This window comes from Phalacrocorax carbo, chromosome 8, assembly GCF_963921805.1.
Source record: "Phalacrocorax carbo chromosome 8, bPhaCar2.1, whole genome shotgun sequence".
Lineage (NCBI taxonomy): Eukaryota > Metazoa > Chordata > Aves > Suliformes > Phalacrocoracidae > Phalacrocorax > Phalacrocorax carbo.
Window position 1 is genome coordinate 27894262 of NC_087520.1, and position 22701 is coordinate 27916962.

Here is a 22701-nt window from a genome sequence, read left to right on the forward strand (position 1 = left end):
TAAAATAAATTCTCCAACAGGAACAGATTTGCACTCTCTTCTCCGCTGCCACCAAAAATTAGGTTTAAGTTTGAAGAGGATCTTATTAAAATTCTTTACAGGAATCTCAATTTTTTAAATGCATCCTTATTTCGCAAGAATGGCCTAAATCCTTTCGGCAAATTGTTTTCAGACAATGGTTTCTGTAAACTTGTTTCTTGTACCACCTATATTCTATTTATGTTACATGCCACACTACCCATATATCAGACCATTGGTTTTACTGTTTGAAAGAATAATTTTAAAATGTTAAATAAAGTAACACACCATGATACTTCAAAGTCAGTTTGGATAAGTTATTTCATTTCTCTATTCATCAGTTTCCTGAAACATAATATTAATTACCTCTTTGTAAATTATTCAGAGGTCTACTGCCAAAAAGTACTACAGAAAGACTAACATAATGATGTTTGTATTAGTGAACACAAAATACAAACATAAAGCTATATTTTAGAAGGTACTGAATTTGTACCAAAATGTACAAGTATTTCCCTGAATGTACACACATTCTTTGAACACTGCAAAGAAATAATATGAAATTAGAATATACAACTATCTAAACTTATTGCTTTTATTCCCAAACTACCCTTGAAATCAGTTACCTAGTTCTAGTACCCTAATATTTAAAAAGGAGGTGCTAGCCAAATCCTTCCCAATTACAAAATGCATGTCATCCAGATCTGATTATTTTCATATGTTCAAGTGATTCAAGTGTTGTCTCTCAGTCATTTAACATACAGCTTTTACTGTGGCTCTATTAAGAAATAAGGAAAAAATGTAAAGAATGAAGTGATTTTTTCAAAATATGTTGATTAATGTAAGGTTCCTTAGATTCTTACTCCTTTCTCCAGTTTTATCCATCAGTGGCTTTACAGCTTTATTAACATTTCTTTTGTACAAAGATCTTTTTAAAGCCTTTCTTTCTCTAGTTGTCTTTCCAAGAAGTAGATCATCCTGCATGTGTGCTTTATGACCTTTGTCCTTTTTCTATAAGTTTTCAGTTTAACCTTTGTCATGTGTCTCTGCTTTCTGTTCCTCTCCTTATCCCTAATGTATTTCAGTTTTGAAGAAGTCCTGTGGTTATCATACTGGATCCTTCTGTTACTTACATTTTTCTGTAAATTATTATTATTCTGTAAATTATTATTAACACTGTAAATTATTTCCATTTCAATTACATTAAAAGGTATTTCATGGCATGCTCCATGACAGTATTTGGTAGAATTCTTCAGGCTTTTCTCTTATTGCTCATTTTCATTATTAATAAATTCCTGACAATAGGTTTCTTTTGTTAATTTTTTGCAAATTTTTTCTCTGAGGTAGGTGCTAAACACACTGCAAATTAATGCGGAACATACTCATTAACTGACAAAGTGACATCATTTACATAAAGAAAGGGTAATACTAAGCCACATCCGATTCATGAGACTAATACTTGGAAATTTTTCTTGTATAGATACACAAGTGTAAAGAAAAAAAATCTGTTTCAGGTGGAGAGTTACTAACAGCTCAGTAATTTGGATGTCTGGCTATTTAACAGTTCTGGTGGGAGATGATAAAGATTAGGAATAAGATTTGTTGCCATATTTCTTGCCAGATCATGATTTATGTTAATTACTGGGTGAACAGAGGGTCCCAAGTAGTCTATTTGTCTAACTGCACTTTTGACATTTCTCAAAGAGTGCCTGGAGGAAAAAATAGGCACACCTTTTTATGGAATGTAGATGTAAGCAGAGTAAATATATACATGGTACTTGAACTCCTGTGAAAACTCACCTCCTTTAATGAGATTGTTAAATGGAAAGTGTTATTCACTGAGCTTTGTAAAAATTTTAATCTTTGTATTTTCCCATTCTTTCCTCCTGTAAGACAACCCTACTCCATACCACATCGTGACATTGCTGCCCAGCCTCAGGCACTGCTACTGTACTGCTGGTGTTATCTGGAAGAGAGCAAAAAAACAAGGCACTTTCCAGCCATGCTTCCATACTGCCCCAATGTAAGAGTTAACCATTACAAGGCTACTTCAGCACACCCATCTGATACACCAGCATAGATACAGCATTGCATACATTGGGGCACTTGGCATAACAGATAAGAATCCCCTTCATTCATAGAGGCTGAGTAAAGTACCATTTATAGCTGCCCTCTTATTCTCTAGGTATCTGCATAGGGCCACTCCTGGAGACAGAACAGGTAGAGTTTGATGGATCCTTGGTCTGAATTAATACCTCTACTCCTGTGCTTACCTCCATGTCACCTTACCCACCTCTGAAAGGCAGATGCTCCCCACTGCCAGGAGTAGTGATGCTACACATTGCCATGTCCAACTGCCCTTATTCTTCTGCAGCAGTGTAAAACAGGTTACAGACTATTTATATATTTTAGGATTAATTTGGTTTGGGTTTTTTTGGATAGCTGTTCTCTTAAAGTAATGCATGGAACATGTGCTGATAGTCACAAAGCTAAGGAGAAAAACAGGGAAAGAACTCAATTCCTGTTTTGACCTATAAAATAAATGTATACAGGAAGTACCACATGCCCTTCTCTGTAAAATGAATTACACTCATTAATATATTCACATAGGCAGAGAGGCTTGCTCCTGATTAAAAATATATAAAGTTATCTTATCTTTTACTTGTTTTTATAATTCCACTTTACTATGGAAAACTAAACAAAATAAATATTATTTTAATTGAATACTGTACATCCAGAATGACTGGCTGTCCAAACGCCCCTAAGATTTATAGACAGCTTTTGCTAAAACAAATGTGACACTATACATAAAATTTCTAAAGTGAGTTTCTCAAATGACCTTTCCTGCCAATTTATGTCAGATACAATACATTGTTTTACAGAAGAAAATTAATTAGCAGAAAAAAAGTGAAGGTTTTTTACATTTCCTATATCTCTTTCTAAAGATTCCAGCCAAGTATTACCACCAAATATGAAAGCCTGCTACAAAATATTGGTAGTTTACCTCTACATTATACCACTAATGATCAAATAATTTCAGATTGTACTTTTTAATAGGATAAATCTTTACTGAAGCCTCGACCAAAACCCTGGCTGAAGCACACGGGTATAATATGTAAGATAGGAAGTTTAGTGCAACTCTGGATCTCCTTCAGCAGAGACAAGTAAAGATCCATGCCATACATCTCAGCAAGTTTGTTGGTTTGGAAATGCACATTCTTACGTACCAATGAAAACAGTGTAATAAAAAAGAAAAACAGCCTCAGTCCAACTTTTCAGCTACCCCCAAAACTGCTGCAAGAATCATTCATTAGCTAGTGTTAAATGTCTTTGTTCCACTGAATTCAGTACTAGGTGACAATCTACCCAAGACTTATATATGAACTAACTGCTCTCTCATAAGGATAAGACATTTACGACAAAGCATGATGGTACAAAATGAAGAAAGACATTCCTTTCTGTGTTAGTCCAGTCCTCTGAATGAGGTCTGGATATGTAATGTGATATGGTAAGTAAAACCTCCCCCTCAACCTCCTTCCCCCCAGTCCTTTCCCCATTCTAAAAAAGGTAGCAATTATTCAATCAGGCAAATCGAAGTATGTTTTGATTTGGAGATTTTCATACTTGGACAAATAACTATCCCAAAAGGCAGCACTTTCACCCTGCATTTTCAAACTGTATTGCTGGTCATCCACAAATATGCAGTCAATCCCATAGCAGAACAGTAAGTGTTTAGGTCATGACTCTGCAATTCAAGGAATTCTCTGCCATTTGATGAACACCAAGAACTGACCACAACACTGAGAAAATGGTAATACCTGTTAAAGTAAACGTGATGTAGCCCACATAACAGAAGTTAGCGGTATGCAGAATCTCTTCCAGACATTAGGGCACCACTAGGTGGTCAGTGAAAGTAAGATCATCATCTCCACTAGACGCGCACGTTAGACTTCCACAAAATAAAGTTTCATTTTAATTAAACCAGATTAAAGATATCACTCAAAATCTAGAGTAATTATAACCAGGCAACCTTGCAAAATACCCTGGGCACTAGTAAACAGTTCCAGAATAAAGCTCTAGATTTAAAAATTCCAACAACGTGTATGTATAAACACACACACTCTCATTTTAGTACTGCCTCATAAATGGATTAAGTTAGAATTGAACATAGACTCAAATACATGGAAATCTAGACCCCATTCACTCTTTACATATATAATTGTTATTCTTGTGCAATCTATGAGTAGAAATCTGGTTTTGTGACATTCAGAAACACAATTTCTTCAATGTACAAAACTGTACAGTTTATTAAATAAACACAAACTGGGATATAATGACATACATTTGTTTTCATTACAAGTAGTAATGCAATATTTCTCTAAGGCTTACTACATTAGCATTTCTCTCCATGTTCCAAATGCCTTTGAACTTTCTGAAAAGCTACATCTGTTAGCTCCCTTGTATACAGCCGAAACTTAACAAGTGAATTAACTTTTAATATAAATTGCTTTGTTCGCTATTAAGATTGATGTTGGACACACTGTACTGTAAGTTGCAAACTGCAATTACAATTCGCTGCAATTATCTCTGGTTGTTAATAGCACAAGATAGCATGCCACTTTCTACCAAGAGTATAATTTATCATTTGGTTGTTTTTTTTATCCCTTCATGAACTCTTGTGGTATTCCAAATGTATAATCTTCTTGTATTTATTTCCCAGTGGTCCAACAAAATGCACTGCAAGTGCTGACTAGAACAAACTAAAAGGCAGTGCTATTGACAAGCCGTCACTTGAGCAGTAATGAACACTCTGCCTCTACTTTCACCTCACCAAACTAACAGCTTTAATTTATGATAAAGCAAACGAGAGACAACCTCCAGTTTTATTATAGCCTCAGTGCTGTTTCAAATAAAGTAATTAGAAGGTCAAGAGGCATGTCTAGAAAGCCAAACACAAATGCAAGCCCTCTGCACAGACATTTTTAAAAAATCTTGACTGTTCAAAGAGCATTTTATCCATCTCTCCTCTGCAGAGCAGTGCAAGGCAGTTTTTACCACCGTAACCAATCTGAAACAGTGTGGTTCAATTCTTTGCTGAGTAATTCAGCCCATATGTTAAGGGAGATACCTAGCAGACAAATGTCCCTTCCCTAGGCCTTCAATTTAAAAGAAAGGTACAGGTGAGTTTTAAAAGCATGTTTTCCAGCAGAAACTTTCACATGAAAGTGGCTTCTTTTCAGAAGGAGAAGAAATTTCATGGGATACCATAAAAAATACACGAGTCAAATATTTGCAATGAATAAATATGAAAAAAATCTATATTAGAAAGGTGATCTTAAATCCTCCAAAAGCTTATTTATAACTTGACAAATAAACTATTCCTAGAACTGCTGAAGAACTAGTTTTTCTTGAATGTTTGGATCAACTGGAATAAAAGCACATAACTACATTTGGTCTTTGCAGTATTGTTATATAAATATTTACAACTAGAGAGAGATATAATTATGCTAATGCAGCATGTCTCCATTTTCATTATATGATATCATCTTGAATTTAAATTTCAGTCAAAAGTATCTCATAACACCTTAAAAGCTAGTTCCTTAGCTAGATACAATGAAACCTATACAATTAGGCATTCTTACTAGGCAACCATTCTGTCTTAAGCTACATCAAAGGATACTCCAATACATTACTACAGTTCTATGTTGATTGAAAAATTACTTCCCATTAAGAAACTGCTTTTGTTGAGCATTTCATGAGTTGTCTTACACTATCTTCACAACTTAAAATAAATCACTGAACTCCAGCCAGGTCTGAATAAAAGGCAGCAGCTGTTTAACCCAGATCAACAGTTTAGGGAAAGATAAATCAGAGTCCAAATGAAATAGTCTGGGGAACTGAGTCAGAATATGGCTATCTGCATGGCTATTTGCTCTTCACGAGAGTGCTTGTAGAAGCCATGCTAGGAATTCTCATAATACCTCAAAGGCAGAATAACTTTGTCTCATGCAAAATACTGCTGTTGAACCAATGTCCTAGGATTCATGCAAATACCTCTCCACTGATAATGCCATGTCAGGAACAGAAAGAAGAGTGCCACGTGCAGACTTATGCCACACACTAACAGAGCACCAACTTTTCCTGCCATGCATTCTTGTAAAAACTATCAAATAAGCTTGTTTGTATTTTCTCAGCTAAATATCATGATGGAATTCATACACAAAGGTTTATCTGACTACATCCAGAACTAGAGTTCTGAACTACTAATATTATTTCTATGTAGTACAGACATTAGACAAGTTTAATATACACAACAAAAATTGCACCTGAACAGAAATTAAGGCAAAGGTCTCACAAGTGTATGCATAAGGAAACACTGAGACTTTGCAAACACTTTTGCAGCAGGGGAGTGTTTAGCTTTTAGTATATACTGTATTTTGGTAAGCATAACCTACATACTTAATGGTCTTTTAATTAAGATTGTTGTATCATTTTTCTCAAAGTCATTTTTGCTCTATCATGGCATTTTCACATAGCAACTGCAATTATACTTAATGACATAAGTGCTGTAAACATATAATTACATCATTAGAACATGCAGTTATGCTGTGAAGTTCCTTGTGGAACTCAAGAAACCCCAGAAGATACTGAACACATAGATGAGATAATTAACATAACTCAGCGACCTCCACTTCAGTTTTTACAGACAATACCAAAGGAATTGTTTCACAGGTTTTCTTAAAAAAGCTGTTGAAACAACAATCCTTTATAAGTAGCTTCCACTTTCTCTCTTCCATAGTTGCTAATAGCGATTTAAATGTTTGCAGTGCTGACAGGGACGGAAAAGTCTGAACCACTACAATGAAAGCAAAGATGGGAGTTGTACGGACATTCTGGTGAATGAGGACTTCCTTCTCTTTCCACACCTTAATTACCAGTCCTTCATAACTCATGCAGTTACGTGTTGTTTGCTCTGAATTCAACTATTTGGTCTAAATGCCCAAATGTACATAATCTGTTTTCTCAAAGTATGACTCAGTTATATACAAATAAGTAACATCACACCAATACATCTACAGTAGTAATGAGAAGCACTTTGAACTGTGAAGTTTTATCCTAGCTTATATGAATAGTCTGAAGCCATTTTAATTCAGACTTAAGTGTTTCAATGAATCCCTCACGACTCCACTGTTTTTCCCTGATAATGGTCTTCAGGGTCTACTTCCTCAAACTGGTGTTTACTATATGAGGTTAAATTTCTCTCTCTATGCTGTGTACTCCCACAAAACATTTTCTACCACATAAAAAGTGAACCTGCTTTTTATCTACTTCACAGGTCAACAGCACCTGCAAAGATCACTTTGTTTATCATCTTTTCCCACAAGGAACTCTAAGTCTTAAGCCTCTACTTTCCATGTACTTTCCCTCAGGGTAAGTAAATTCTTTACTAAGATGCAGCTGAAATTGATGGCTGCCCCTTTGCTGTCCTCTCGCCTGTTTACTACCTCCCTTATTCAAATGGGTCTTACACCAGATGGTGAATACAAGAGGTTTGTAAACTCTGCATGGAAGTTTAAAAGACACAATAGTTTAAAACACACAATATATGCATCAGAAAAGTTCAGAATTCAGTAAAGAAACATCAGATGCCTGTACTGCTCAGTGTATTTTTAGATTGATGTAGCCGATGTCTGTATGTAGCAGGCAAAAAGTAACTGAAATTGGGAGTAAGCCTGTGCTTGTGTTCAAGAAATTGAACCTTTGAATTAAATATATCAGGAACTCTTCTTTGTAGCATTATCTGCTGAAATGCCATCCAAACTCATAAGATTCAAACCAGATAATATTCAGTGTTAAGCATTTCTTTAAGAAACCTTTGATGCCTTCTCAAATTTATGACCTTTTGACAAATGGAGCTTATGAGGATCATTATGAGTTGTTTTTTTTTTAATCATTCATTCCTTGATTCAGATACAGCCATTGCAAAGCACAACAGCAGTTATCTTCAAACTACTGTTCAAAGATTGTTAAGCAGTAAAGGAAGTACTGAGGATATGAGGAAATCTGTGAATCAGTGAAAGATGTTGGTATGCAAGAGTGAAGATATACCAGCTGGTCTCCTGCTTCAGGAAGAAATTAGTCTCAGACATCAGTTGAAAGAACACCTGCACATTAACCAGGGGCACCAATTCCCTTATGAACAAGGTAATCTTTGTTTCCTCACCAATACGTCTAGAAATTAAATAATGACTACTACGATAATAAAAATTGTTGCTCCCAAGTGTCCTTAAATCACTTACCTTCAATAAGGAAAAAATGTATTTACGAAAAGGCATGGGGAAAACACAACAGGCTTTGCTCTAACTTTGAGATACAAGTGAAATAAACTGCAGTAACATTTCTGGCCTTCTTGACAAAGACATGCAAACCTAGGACTGCATGCACAAACTAATTTGAAAGCCTGCATCTAATTTACTTCAACTAAAGACAATAATAAATAGTCAATGCTTTCCTCAAGCATTTGGCTCGTTGGATGAAAATGGAACACAAGGTAATGGAGTTCACTGTTTGGACAGACAGAACTTCTACACTGAAGATGATACTGGTCTCAAAATAAAAACTGTATTTTGGCTAGCAGCTTGTACTTTCGCTTATTTGGAGATCTTGCCTTAGGATACAGCATGAGGACACAGTTTGTGTTTGCATATTTAGATCATCCCCAAAAAACTGAGTATTGCACAATTTCCATAGACATTTACAAAATCTTACATATGGCTAAGTAGAAACAATTAGTGGTGTGTGAATCATATTATATTTGGCAGCACTGATATTTAGACTGCCAAATACCACCCAGTTCCAAACACATGACTAAACCTCTGTTTCAATACTCCAGCAGACACTGCCCTTCAGAAATCTTCAAAAAGAAATGCTAAAGAATTAAATGAAATAATTGTTTTTTCCCTGATATAAAATGACTTTTTGAAAAAACACTCAATATATTTTTCAGAAGAAAGATATTCTTCTGATATTTATTTTGCAAGCCAAAATAAAGGAAATGTTATTTGATTTATAAAAATGTCATATTTATCTTCTTTTTTGTTTGTTTGTTTGGTGTGGGGTTTGGTTTTGTTTTTTTTTACTTTTTTGGAGGGGGGAGGAGGGGAGAAAGAATGGAACAATTTCTACTCCACAGTGATATACATAAAGGAAAACTAGATAATATGCATGCACAAGGACTGGGAAAGGGAGTGAAAGGAGGAGATGGAAATCGCGTGCAAGCTGAAGAAGCTAGAAAAGCTCAAAGACATGAATTGTCAGCTAGAAAACAGCTAAATGCTTCATGTTCCTGATGCCAGATAACGAGATAATAAGAAGCCAATGCTTCTCATTGGCTACAGAGCTTGCAGAATGAAACATGGGTTACTGAAGTCGTAAAAGTCTTAGAATGGTATTTCTCCAGGGGAAGATTCAAAATCCAGAATTAGTTTTACATAACCACTTACATTTTCAAATAATTTTTTTTTATTATTACTGCTGATTTCTGTGATAAAATGCACAGAATATTTTACCTTCCTAGAATAAGATACTATTTTCTCCCAGTTAGTGTCAGTACTAGGGCTAGTCTTTGGCTATCACCATTCAAAAGTACAGTTTGTGATTGCTAAAAGTCCACTGGGGTTTCATAGGTATATGTGGATGATAGAAAATTTTATTACTACCCCATGCAAGTACATGACAACTATGGAAATACATATTTTGCAAAGTTTCCAAAGGTGCCCAACATATTCTTAGCGTGCACTTTTATGCCAATTTTCTTTTACGTTTTGAATTAGTTTTAACCATTGTCTTTCAGATGACATGGAACAGAACAGAAATGCTCTTTTCTCTCACAACAGATTTTCTTACTCTAGTAATGCAATACAAATTCTACTCCATCCAGAGTGTAAAATCTTCCAGTTTTGGGTCAGCCTTCATTTGCAAGTTATATATGCACTAAAGATGTATATTTTATCCCTCAGTTCATATCGGTACATGAAAGACACTTCCTAGAATTTCTTTGCTACAGCTTCTGATTCATGATGTATTTTATGGAAGACATATTTTAGGTTGTCTGTCCTTTGATTTCCCAAAGAAACTAATAAATAATCAACAAAAATATGATTAAAGATATTGCTTGAACTCTCAGCCAAAATGACTACTAGCTAGATGAAAATCTTTCTGATCCAAGTCTGTTTACCTTAGAAACAGAATTCTAACTTAGGTTTTAAAAAGCCTAATAAAGGGTTGAGCTAAGTTTTGACATATTTTAGTATTCAAAATATCTCTTGAAATAAGAGGGAAAAACTTATGAAACTTGAAATTATAGATTGATTAAATAGAGCTTAATAAACTAGAAAAAATATTCATCTATAATTGCAATTCTCTTTAAAAAAAAAAATCATTTGAAATGTTATTCAACCAGTACTCGATATGTTCATGTAAACACTGCTTAAAGACTTTTTTAGGTAACTATAAGATCACAGCCAACAATGGATAATAGATTAAAAATATTCTAACTTATGTCTGACTTCCAGAATCAAAAGGTGAGGAAAAACTAAAATTAAAGCTTCAAACTGAGTATTTCCTGTAATTCAATTCTCTGTAAGTGCATCTGTTTATCTAAACGTCTATTCCAAACTTCCCAAACCTATTCATATTAGGAAGTGGCCTTATATCATGCTTATTTTGAGAATATACACGGGACAATTTCCTTGTCTAAAATTGCCTTTTGTAGTATAGGAAGAATACAAAAGATCTGGTGAAAGAATATAATTTATAAAAACATACATGACCTCTAGCCTTTTAAAAGAAGCATTTATTTTCATATAGGCAAACCTGAGATACTGTTATAGATCAGTTATTGCTATCTGTAAAGGCCCGAGATCTGACATGTGAACCTTATGTTTTGTCATGGAAGAATAGTTTTAGCTCAGAGGAACAACATCAACTAAGTAAACAGAGGTGGAAACACCAAAGAATGGGATCCTTTGTAAGAGGCTGAGAAATACTAATTACAACTTTCAGTTGTTTTCTTATAAAAATATTGACTAGCAACTATTAAAAAAAGTTGTTTTACAACTCAGTACAATAACTACATCACTTGATGAACATGTATTTTTGTCAATTCCATATTATACTTACCTATTTAGCCAATTCTATACATTTTGGTACTTAGGAAATTATTATTAACTATATAAATATTTAGTGAAAATGACAAGTGTGAAATCAGGTCTACATTTGGAAAAGAATTGAAAATATATAAGATGATCATTTTTTGAATGGTTGTTGTTTAATTAAAATAAAAACAAAGTGCATTGTATATATTGCAAAAAATTAATTCTTTTTTTTTTTTTTTTCAGTGTCCAGCAACCATTTAAAACTTGTAGCTCAAGTTCTCTTATATATCAATTCAGAGGTTAGAATGGGAAAATAAGCTTTCTGGCATTTTCAGTTCTCAATTGGTTTCTCTCTGCTTTGAATGAATTAGTCACTGAACTGAACCCTCATGGAGGAAAAACTCTCTCTGCCTACTGCTACTGCTGCCAAAAGCCAGCTTAGCGGTTTAGCAGACTTGCTCCAGGTGTTTAACTCTTAGTCATTTGACTTTCTTTAAAACTTCAGCTGTAAACATGTGTGCTGCTTGATTATTTTTGTCATACAAATAGGTTTCATCCATCTTAAGAAGTCTGTGTGTTAACACTGGCTGCCATGTTTATTTTTACATATTTATTTTAAACCAGAATGATTCAAATACAAACCCCACTTTTTATTAATTTCCTTACACTGATTGTTTTTACCTACTCTAACTTCTATATAACATACTTAAACTTGCTTTTATATTTCTTAAGAACAACACGGACTTTTACTTCAATATACAAATTCTTTTTCAATAGCTTTTCTACAGGGTCCGAGGAGATTAGATGAAAATATGCTTTGTTGTAGCCTTCTCTGCCAGTCCTGCTCAGCACTTTTAGCAGGTAGATCTCGCAGTAAATTTTACAACTGGGACAAAGAAGTCTCCTTAGCTTCAAAATTTAAGGGAAGATCAGAAGCAAATTTTACTTCTTAAAAGCATCTGCAGTAGTTATACAAACATGAGCCTAAGCAGATCAAAAAAACACCTCCTTCCTCAAAGCCACATAGATGCAGCATGGAAGTCACATGTCCATAAGCCTGTAAATCCCATATGCAGTTACTTAGTGCTTCAGTAAGACAACTTTCTCTGTTCATGGGAACAAGTGTTAGCAGTTTAGCAATCTTGGTATGAAAAGCAGATGCCCAGAAAAAGCTTAATTTGATTTAGAAGAGAGATGTATCTCTAATACATGACCTAACATAAGGAGTGGGTCTGTTTTAACATGAGTTGACAAAGATTGACTTGCAGTCAGTCTTCTGTGGTAGCAAACCAGAAGACCTCGCAATTTAGAAAACATCCCCTGCAGTACAATGTTTACACAAGACTTCAGATGGTAATAGGTGAGTGATAAAGTTTGCATGTGATCAGTAGGAACTAGACATCTTTCAACCCTTGTTTATTCTGATATAAAATCAAAATATTAAAAGTTCACAAGTAGATATAATGCAGTGCTCCCAGGAACTCTATTTTACCAACATTATTGCATTCTTAGTACCCTTTTCATCTGATTTGAAGCAACTATATTCTCAAAAAACAGTTTTCAAAACCAGTGTAGGCAGTGTCCAACAAAAAGATTAATTTAATCCTTTTGCAGAAACCTCTCAGTGTGCCACACTGTTAATCTGCTCTAAAATATAGAGCTTTTTTTTTTTTACAAAAAATATTTCTATTTATTATGTAATTGAAATGCTCTTTTTTTCTGCTCTTCTGTGCAAACATGGTACCTTTTTTCTTTGTAGTCTACAGATGATAAACACAACAATTTTACAGACTTTTAAAGAAATTTTGCAAGGGAAATATGAGGATTTAGGTAAGCAGAGTAAATATACCTCTATAGTAAAGAGTGTATGCCTTTGAAATGTTTTCATACATTATGTAATTTATGGTAGCATTACTGAAAGATGATCTGATACTTGTCCTTAAATGAAGAACACAAGTAAGTTTAATACCTCCTGCTGAAGGACACTCATAACAGAGGATTTTAACCCAGCCTCAACGCACTAACACATTCACTAAAATTCCTTTGATTATTAGTGTTGTTCCCAGCATCCTTTAAACATAATATGCTTGTGTAGTGCAAACATATCATTTGGCCCTGAATTTCTTCATGTTTGGAATCTTAAATGGTGCAAAATATGAATAAAAATGGCAAGCACCAATGAAGACTAAAATACAGGGTTACTGTCTGAATCATATTGACTGTTTTGAAGACAAAAGGCTGGGTAGCAGCTAGGGAGAGTGAACAAGCTGCATGGGGAAGTGCAGCATCACAAGTTCTCAAGCAAAGGCCCTGAATGGATTTGTGCATCTTAAATCTCATTATTATTCACTCTCAAGTCAATGCTACTAAGATGGTACCAAAGCATCCATTTTGTTTAATACAATCCACCCTATTTCCACCACATAGTGTCCTTCAAGAAAGTCGGAAGTGTTTTAAAATTCTAAAAGCTAAAAAAATACTAATTATTGCATTTATAAAAATTATTTAACAACTATATTAGCAAGTAAGAAAAAACAGAAGAGAAAATTTTCTGTGCTGACCAGTGATCATACACTCCCTTCTACCACAGCCAGTCTTGTCTCTGATGTACGAACTATTTGTCTCTGAGAATTCTTTTTAGACTGTAAGAAGACAGTTAACTGTTTGACTTATTCTGCAAGTTGTTTTTAATTGCTTTAATGTGAAAAAAACCCAGTGATAATGAAATTATCATGCAGATCTCTCAACAGTGTTGACAGTTTCAGTAAGAGAAACATCACATTAAAGTACACTTTTACAGCATAGAGTAAGCCATGAATAAATCCTTGGAAATTGGCCATAACGATACTAGCAGTGAAAGCTGAGTACAAATATTAACTTAGTACAAGATAAAGCACTATAGCAAAGTGACAATTATCATTCACTTTAATGATTATTTTCAGAACCATACAAAGGGAAGAAATATCTTTAACATACAACTTTTGTAAACCAATAACATAGTAAATTCATACTCCTGTAGTATGATGCCCAAATGTGTATTTTTCTTTAAATTTTCTGTCACTGCATGAATTTGGTGGGAATCATTCTGTGTATATCATCTAGATTAATGCCATTATATTTAGATTTGCTAGAGACAAAACTGAGTTCATTGCCAAATACCCCAGATCATGCATCAGTGCATGACAAGCCCTTTGGTCCAACAGAATTATTCCAGAGAAGAGGAAGACATTTCTGGAAGTGCAGAGAATAACTTTTAGCCATCCTGATTTCATTTGTTTCTTCTGATGGTGGATTTGGGGTACATGGATTTGCACAGGTAGAGTGCTGAGTCTCTCAACACAGTCTTTTTTCCTAAGGCTTCTTTACCCTTCAGTCCCATTAGATTTTCCATGGTACATTGCAGAGCTGTACTAGATGAGTTCAGAGCACAAATGCTGTCATTTATAAAGATAATCTAGATGCTAGATTTCCACCCACACCTTTGAAACTTCTTGACTTAGTCTTTAACAATTCTTCACTAGCTTTCTGAAGTAGGCTAAGCTAATTCACGTCCTAGATCCTTGTTCTCTAGACTGTGAATCTCTGGATAAATCCACATAATGTTTTCTGAAAGACACAGGTGGTGACTCTGATATGCAGCTGATTTTAAATGAAGACTGAATTCTTATGCCTATGGCCACAATACAAGTTTTCAGAAGGAAGATTTATTTCAGCGCTTATCTTGAAGAATAACCAGAGTTCTGACTGACTCAAGGGCCTGTGCCAACAGCAGCTCACACTGAGAATGGAGCCGGGTCCCTGGGGACTGAGAGTCAAGCAGGTGAAATCCAAGGCGACTAACTGCCCACTTTGTACTATCAGCCAGCACATTCCAAAAATAGGGCACTGCATTGGCTAGGGAAGGATTTGGTTACAGCAGACGGGCTATTACTAGCACAGTATATGTCAGCTACTATTTGTCTCTACCAAACAATACTTAGGACCAAGCATTCAAAGACAGTTAAGACCACCCCTTGGTTTTGGGCCAGAAGGTTTAACCCAAGAATTCATTGCTACCACAAAATTTGTGGTGTAAACTAGAAGGCTATGAAAACAACATTTCCAGATGTGCTTACAAATCAAATAAATAATTTCATTTGCAATTACACTTTTCTGTAAGCGTAGAAGCATTAGGCTACTGATTTTTAATGTATATTTCAACATAGCTGTGGAAGCAGTATTTCCTGTAGAAGAAATTTCATTTAAAACTTGCTCTTTCTCATGGCAGGTGAAACAAAAAGCAAAATGAGGCCACTGACAATACTCATACTATCATTCAGAAGTGTAAAGTACCTTTTCTACAGTAAAATATACTCTCCCCCATATATATATAAATACATATATATACACACATATATTTACATAAACACTCTCTAGAGATATATTTATATATAAACATAGAGTTTAAGACAAGCTTAGCTAATGTGATTTTGATTGCTTTTCCAAATGTCGGTATAGGACATGAATTTTTGTTCAGTTTTATCAGTTAGAATTCAGTCTTCCCAACTTACGTAGCCTACAGGAGCGTAAACTCTGCCATTTACCAGGCACACATTCTGTCTACCTTGATCCTGCATGTGATAAATGCCAGCAGTCACCTCACGTGGAATATTGCTGTGGCCCTCATGTTAATGGCTTTTCAAGCTACACCCACAGTTCTGCTGTGGAAAAACAGGTTTGAAAGACACAATGAGCTACTTTTATTCAAACATTTTCTCACACTTACTAGCACATAGTAATGAATTTCTTATTTGAGATATAAATATACTAGTCTAGAAAACATGCTTCTACATTTGTGTAACCAAGATTGTGCTGCCTCAAGATTTTGCGAGTCCCCATAGACTGATATTGAGATGTAAACGGCATGTGTGTAATACCCCTCTAGCTAACTGATTTGTCAGCAGAAACCCAGAAGGTGGTTTCAAGCCTCTTGGAAAACAGGGCCTCCAAAGGAGTACATACCCCATGGATTACTGACAGTGTTTGCAGTCTCAAGGAGATCAGAAAAGATACTGCTCACTTTAGCCTTTCCTTTCACTTCCCTGTCCATCTCTCATTCGTAACAGCACCAAATTTACACTTTTTGATTGCAAGCAGCATATTAAATACAATTAAAATCCAAATAGGTTAGAGTTGTCCTTGAAGTCTTTCTAAATATTTCAAACATAAGAACTACAACCTCTCCAAGTTTAACAGCCCTGATCCCATTTCCAACTGTATTAAACACTGATCTTCAAGGCTCCCAAGTTATTAGAAGCTTAAACTAATAATCACAAAGAAACTATTATTATACTATTAGAGAAACATCTGTCAACTGTGTTTATAGTTTTTAAGAAACTATGCGTTAATGAGATGCTATGCTTTGTCTTCAGACAATGCCCAGTAGATTATGTCTGTGTCCTACAAATCCTGCCATTATAAAGTACAAAGCATAGCTTTTACATTTTATCACTCTTATAAAACATTCAACAAGATTTTCTTTCAAAAATAACACTTTCTTAGGATTGAAGTAATAGCAAAAAAAGGACACCTTCTTAGCTGACATCATAGCACTACCTAAATAAAACAGATACTGAGGCTCACGTTAACATGCTGAACATCTGAAACACAGGATTTTTATTATTTCAGGGGTCTTAAAAGGTTTTTTGAAGAGTGAGATATAAAATAAAAGAAATAAAAATGTAAAATAACCCACTCTTCTGCTATAAATCATTAAGCTCCTTTTCCCAAATCCATTAATAAAAACAGTGATTGTATTTCATGTTACAGTTATCTACAAAAGACCATTCTTAATTGCTCTTAAGGCATCATGTTTTATTTTAGCCAGGTTCACATTTTATTATAGAAGACTAATGGGGCATAGACTCCCAGCAAAACTTATTTTAAACCTTGGACCAGTCAACTATAAAAATAGTTATAGAGGCAAAATAAAGATTAAAAAATATAGCTAAGCTTTCAGATTTACAGGTGTAATAAAATGTGTCATAAACTTTTGCTTTCATTCCAAAGCTTTGTGGTAAGAACATGCAGAATCTTTCTCCATTTCAGAAGTGTGTGTTCAAATGTTAAATCTTTCTGCTTTTATTTTTAGTTCATAGTCTTGCTTGGGTACATGCAATTTCTTAAAATTTATTGCCATTTCATTAAACATCCTTGCTGATCAGAATGCAAGAGTGATAAGAAGGAGAACCGTTACAGAATAATAATAAGTTAATGGCATTTCTTGTTAATGAGGTAATAACAAGAGGCCTTCAGGCTTTCTGCTTCGAAGTTTTTTTAACCAAACTACTTTTGTTATTATATTAACCAAAACCCTCAAGTTGGCATTGCCCTAATAATAATCTGAAGACGTACCGGATTCATTTGTCAAATTAGTTAGGAAATCAAATAATAAGTTAGAGCTAAGAACTTCAAAAACCTCATTATATTAGACAGAGATTATTTCGTCCATATATAATACTGTTTATTCAAGACAATAAGTGTTGCTATGCTGTTTGCAGCAAGATCTGCCAGAAAAGACTGAACTCCTGATCATTTAACGTATGTAAATATTTTCTAGATCAAAGAAATTAGCACTTGTCTCCTTAAAAATTCTAGCTCCTATATGCTATCTTGCCTACTTGCTTTTGCAAGTTGCATTTTTTAGTTGCATGTATTAGTTGCAGCTGGATACCATTCCTTTTATTTCCAAACTTAATTGTATTGATGTAGCTGAGCTGCAACTCAATTACAAGTTTCTTGATATTGAGGATATGATTTGAAAAAAACAGTCTTCTCAAAAGGAAAAAAAAAAATCAAGTTAAACTTCATTGTCACAATGGAAAGTGATCTGAACAGCAGACCTACCCCAGATTTGTGGGGGCTGGCTTTCTTTTAGATATTTCCTAATTTTTAGTTTACTTTTGTAGTTTTGAGGTCTGTAATTAATTGAAAAGGTGGTTTATTTTAACGTTAAAGCCATGTCTTCAAATGGCTAGCATGATTTACCTGCCAAAGAGCGGCAGAAATAACACTATTACCTACCGTGGCAACAACAAATAAGGGAGAAAGGGAGGATTAAGAAAATATTTTCTACAAGATTAAGTGTACGTGAATATTTTGGAAAAACCTGCTAACAAAGAGGCAAAAGGACTTGACTGAAAATCTACTGCTGGCAAGGTGCACACTCACCCAATGGTTTTTGCTCAAGTGTAACTAGAAACTGTAGTTATAGTCAAGGGAGCACCATCTCTTGTTCACAGAATGGGCTAGTTCTGTACTACTGTACTACAATACTTAGTTTTATTTACTATTTTGGTAAGCTGTATTCTGCTAAAGATAAATTTTCAGGCTGAAGGAGCTACGAAAATCTATGCCACATGAACTGAAAGTAGTTTCTCTAACTGTTCTGCTCTATTTCTGGTTTTACTAGAATTAACCAAGGCAAATCATTCATGTGGAAATATGCTTATTTCCTAGGTGAACAGTAAGTCCTCCGCAGAGAAAACAGCTTCATTATGCACATATGCAAAATGACGTGTACAAAAATGTATATGCAATAGATATCTCTATTACCCCAAGATATCAGCAGCTAACAGGTTTATTTCTAATTCCCCGTCATACTCTCCTGACACAAACACTTTTAAATAGAAGAATCTTGAACTGGCTCAGGTTTGTTCCCAGCAGGCATACTTGTAAAGATAAAAAGAATAAGAATTCCCACCCCCCCATTTTGGTAGTTATTAATGAGAAGAAGGGCTAAGGAGGGAATGGCATGTTTAGCCCAGCACTACAGTCTGATCCTGCAGAAAAAGAAAACAAGAGCAGTCAAGCAAAGTAACTATGTTCCTATTTCTGGGTCTAGATTTCCATGCCAGGTTGTCTTTTAATGTCTGGTTCTCAAAGTTTTCCTACTCTTAATCCTTCTTGCTAAAAAATTTGTTTTGTTTTTTTCATCCTACAGCTTCTGGCAGCAAGTGGTATGTAAATGCTCAGTAGCCCGTCTGAACCCTGTTTCAGAACAAAATAATTTCAGTTTCTAAGTGTCTGAATTACTTTAACTAAATCTGAGGATTTACCTATTGAAGCTTGAGCAGCTTCCTTTCAACTCTGAATGAAGGAAGAATTATGAGACTGCAGTTATTCAATGAGAGCTATCTGTCCTGGCACTTAATCAAAGGGATTAGGATTTGGAAAGAAAAGCCTACAGGTGATCCTCCAGGAAGCATACCAAGCAGTTATCAAAAACATACAAGTTCAAAGCAGCTCAATTTTCATATGTTGAAAGTATTTGGATGAAGCCTCAGGCTTGTTTCTAGGTAAAGAATTGTGTTAAAGCTGTTTGTACTTGCATACTTAGTAGACAAGGGAATGAAATAGCATGTGGTGAAGCAGTACTAGGTCCACCTAACCCTGATGTAACACAATAAATCAATTTTGTTCTGTTAGTGAAACATGATCTGATACTGAGTCCAGGTTTCAATGCTCTTTCCTCACTCTGGCAGGCATAATAGACACTCATTTAGCTTTCCAGCAAAGAAAGCTGCCATAAAATAAAGGGAAAGATGTTACACGCTGCATCAAGTGCTTTAATAACTGTTATTAATCTCGTAGCTATGTTCTTCTGCTCCACGCAATATTTTGAATTTAAAATATATTCCGTATCTTCAGTTTGTAAGACTATTTTAAAACTATTAAAATACTAATAATCAGAGACCTGTCTTAGTCAACTAGAGGTGTCAATAATCAAAGTTAATGTTGAATCGTAACTCAACTACAATGACTTTATTTACCACAAGCATTACATCATACTGGCAAAAAAGGGCAGGTTAGGGACAATGAACAACATGTTCCATCGCATTGCCAAGAGAGGAAGAAACACTTGAGTAGCAGGGCTGGAGCAGCTGTGGATTCAGGACAAAGTAATTAAGAGTTATAAGCCTGACCTCCACATCTCTGAGATGGCTTTCCTTGCCAACCACAGGCAGTTACATTTTACGCACAATAAATGGAGGTACGTCTGACCAGAAGGAGACAGAAATAGAAAGAATCCACCGTACATAGTATGTTCCTACCTAAAGTCACTGTAAATCATACAGCCAGTCATCATAAGTTAACACTGAATCGTTCTCTGCAAAGTTTACCTGCACAATCTGTAAATACTGAGAGAGGTGCAGAAAGCTGAGCTATACTCAGCAGCAGCAGCTGAGGTATACTTGGCACCAGCAGTCTGGAAACCGAGACAGTTCTTAAAGTACTGGGTGCACGGCTTTGGCCAACACAAAAATTCTTAAAACCCAAGAGGTTTTAAATATGTATACATATATATCTCTCTATATATTTACACATCTACATATATATCTCTAAAAATCATTATCTCAACCTGAGGGCAAGTACTTCACAGCTCAGTCCACAGGAAAGCAGAATGGCACTGATTTCCCAAAGGGGGAAAAAAAATATTTCCATGCAGAAAGGAAGAGCAGGGGAAAATATGTTCAGCACTCCAGCTTTCAGTCTTTGCCTGATACTATATAGAAGAAAACCTTTGTGTTTCTTTTTTCCATGTGCTTAATATTACTATGCTATTAGTTTAAAATACTCTACATGTTTACAAAAGTATTAAGATTTGTTAATATTTACAAGACTACTCAGTAAGAATTTTTAACCAAAACTTGGGTTGTGCATCTTTCATGGATAAGTCCCAATCTTAGTTAATTTAAACAAATGAGGGAAAACAAATAAATTACAAATTTGGAGAAAATTGTTTTGAGTGGTCATTACAGATTGTTCAGAACAATTAAGTTCCACACTCCTGAAATACAAACCTTGTAATAAATGTAAACTGTAGCAACAACAACAACAAAACTGTAGTCACTGAGAAACAATACCATAATAATGACTCTCTGTGGCTTCCTATCTTCTTTGCATTAAACTACCCATTTAAATACTCTTCAGAGACAATCTTGAAGTCCTTATTTGGGCCAAACTCACACTTAAGAGCAGCAAGATTTAACCCTAAAGTATTTAATAACAGGGAACTGGAACAAATTTAAATTTATATTCTGATTCTGTCTCCACATAGTGTCATATGATTATGTACACAGTCGTAGAATCAGGGCCTTAAGTGTTCATAGGAAAAAAGGAAGAAGAAAAACATGCAACGGTTTTCTTACATGTCCTTCACATCTATTCTCTAAAAAGGCAGAGTTATTGAATAGAAATATATATTGAAACAATAAAAGTCTACTAAAATACACCCTTGCTCCAAGTAAAATATACATAGCTTATTTTGAACTAAATGAGTAAGAAGTCTTACTTTATTACTGCAGGTTTCAAGGTTACATTATCAAAAAGTTGTGCGTTACACTACAGAATAAACATATTAATGCTTAATAGATTTAGCCTACTGATAGACAAATTAGCTATTCCAACAAAATTCTAAAGTCTTAGAAGATTTACATATTTCATTTAGGACTGGACTTATACCTCTATCAATGGACACTACTCACAATCCTGGTATTGTGCTAGACACCATATAAACAAAGAGTAGTAATCAGCCATGAAGAGCCTACAGTCAAAAACAGAAAAGGACAAATAAGGCAGAAGAAATTCTGTGTTATGATTACAAGTTGTACAGAGACATCAAGTTCCTTCCTTAAGTCCTTATACAAAGACTAAGGGAAAGCTGTAATTGAATCCATACCTCTGCCTCTCTTTCCAGGTATAGAAGAGACGCCTGTCAAAGTCAACAATAGCTGAGGGCACTCAGCACTTTCTAAGATCAGTCCAGCAAGAAGCTCATCTATCTTTAAAATAAAGCTATTGAAAGCCAAATATCAATGTCATTCATAATGGTGTAAGCCCACAAAGATTCTTTATTTCAGTGGAGATCCTTAGAGTGGAATTTGGCTCTGGAAGGAGTCAGTTATTGAAACTGATGAGTTTGGTAAGGAATTTTAACTAACTGTAACAGAGTTCCTTTGGATTTACACCAGCATAAGAGTGTACTTAGCCTTGTACAACTAAAATAAAAGCCTACACCAGTCAGATCCCCATGCTGTCTCTCATAAAAATAGAAAGGACAGTTACCATCACAATATAAACACTGGAATACATCTTGTGTACACTATTAAAAAAAAAAGTAATGCATGATTGCTACAATTTTATTCGTATGTATTTTTGCCAAAAATAAAATATGGTTTTAATATAAGTTTACATCTGCGTGGTATTACATGCATGTAAACCAGATGTAACCTAATTACATTTTCATTTAAATTGCTAAATAGCTACTTAAGTAAAAAGCTAAAATAACATACAAACAACAGTTACTATAATAACAAGTGTACTTAGAATTAAATGACAGGGATCAAAGCTACAGCATACAAAATTTGAGCTGGTCTTTGAAAAAGATACAGTGACACAACAGCGCTGTATTGATTAACTCAGTAATTTAATGTCTCTACAACTCAGCTAGAAGACACATCTCAGTTTAGCAGAGACACATGGAGGAGAA

General features: G+C 34.8%; 1 protein-coding gene across 4 annotated transcripts in view; it reads right to left on the reverse strand.

Annotated features, from left to right (window-relative positions):
- FTO (FTO alpha-ketoglutarate dependent dioxygenase) overlaps positions 1–22701 on the reverse strand; it is a 251281-nt gene that overhangs the window by 75757 nt on the left and 152823 nt on the right. The window lies entirely within an intron of this gene.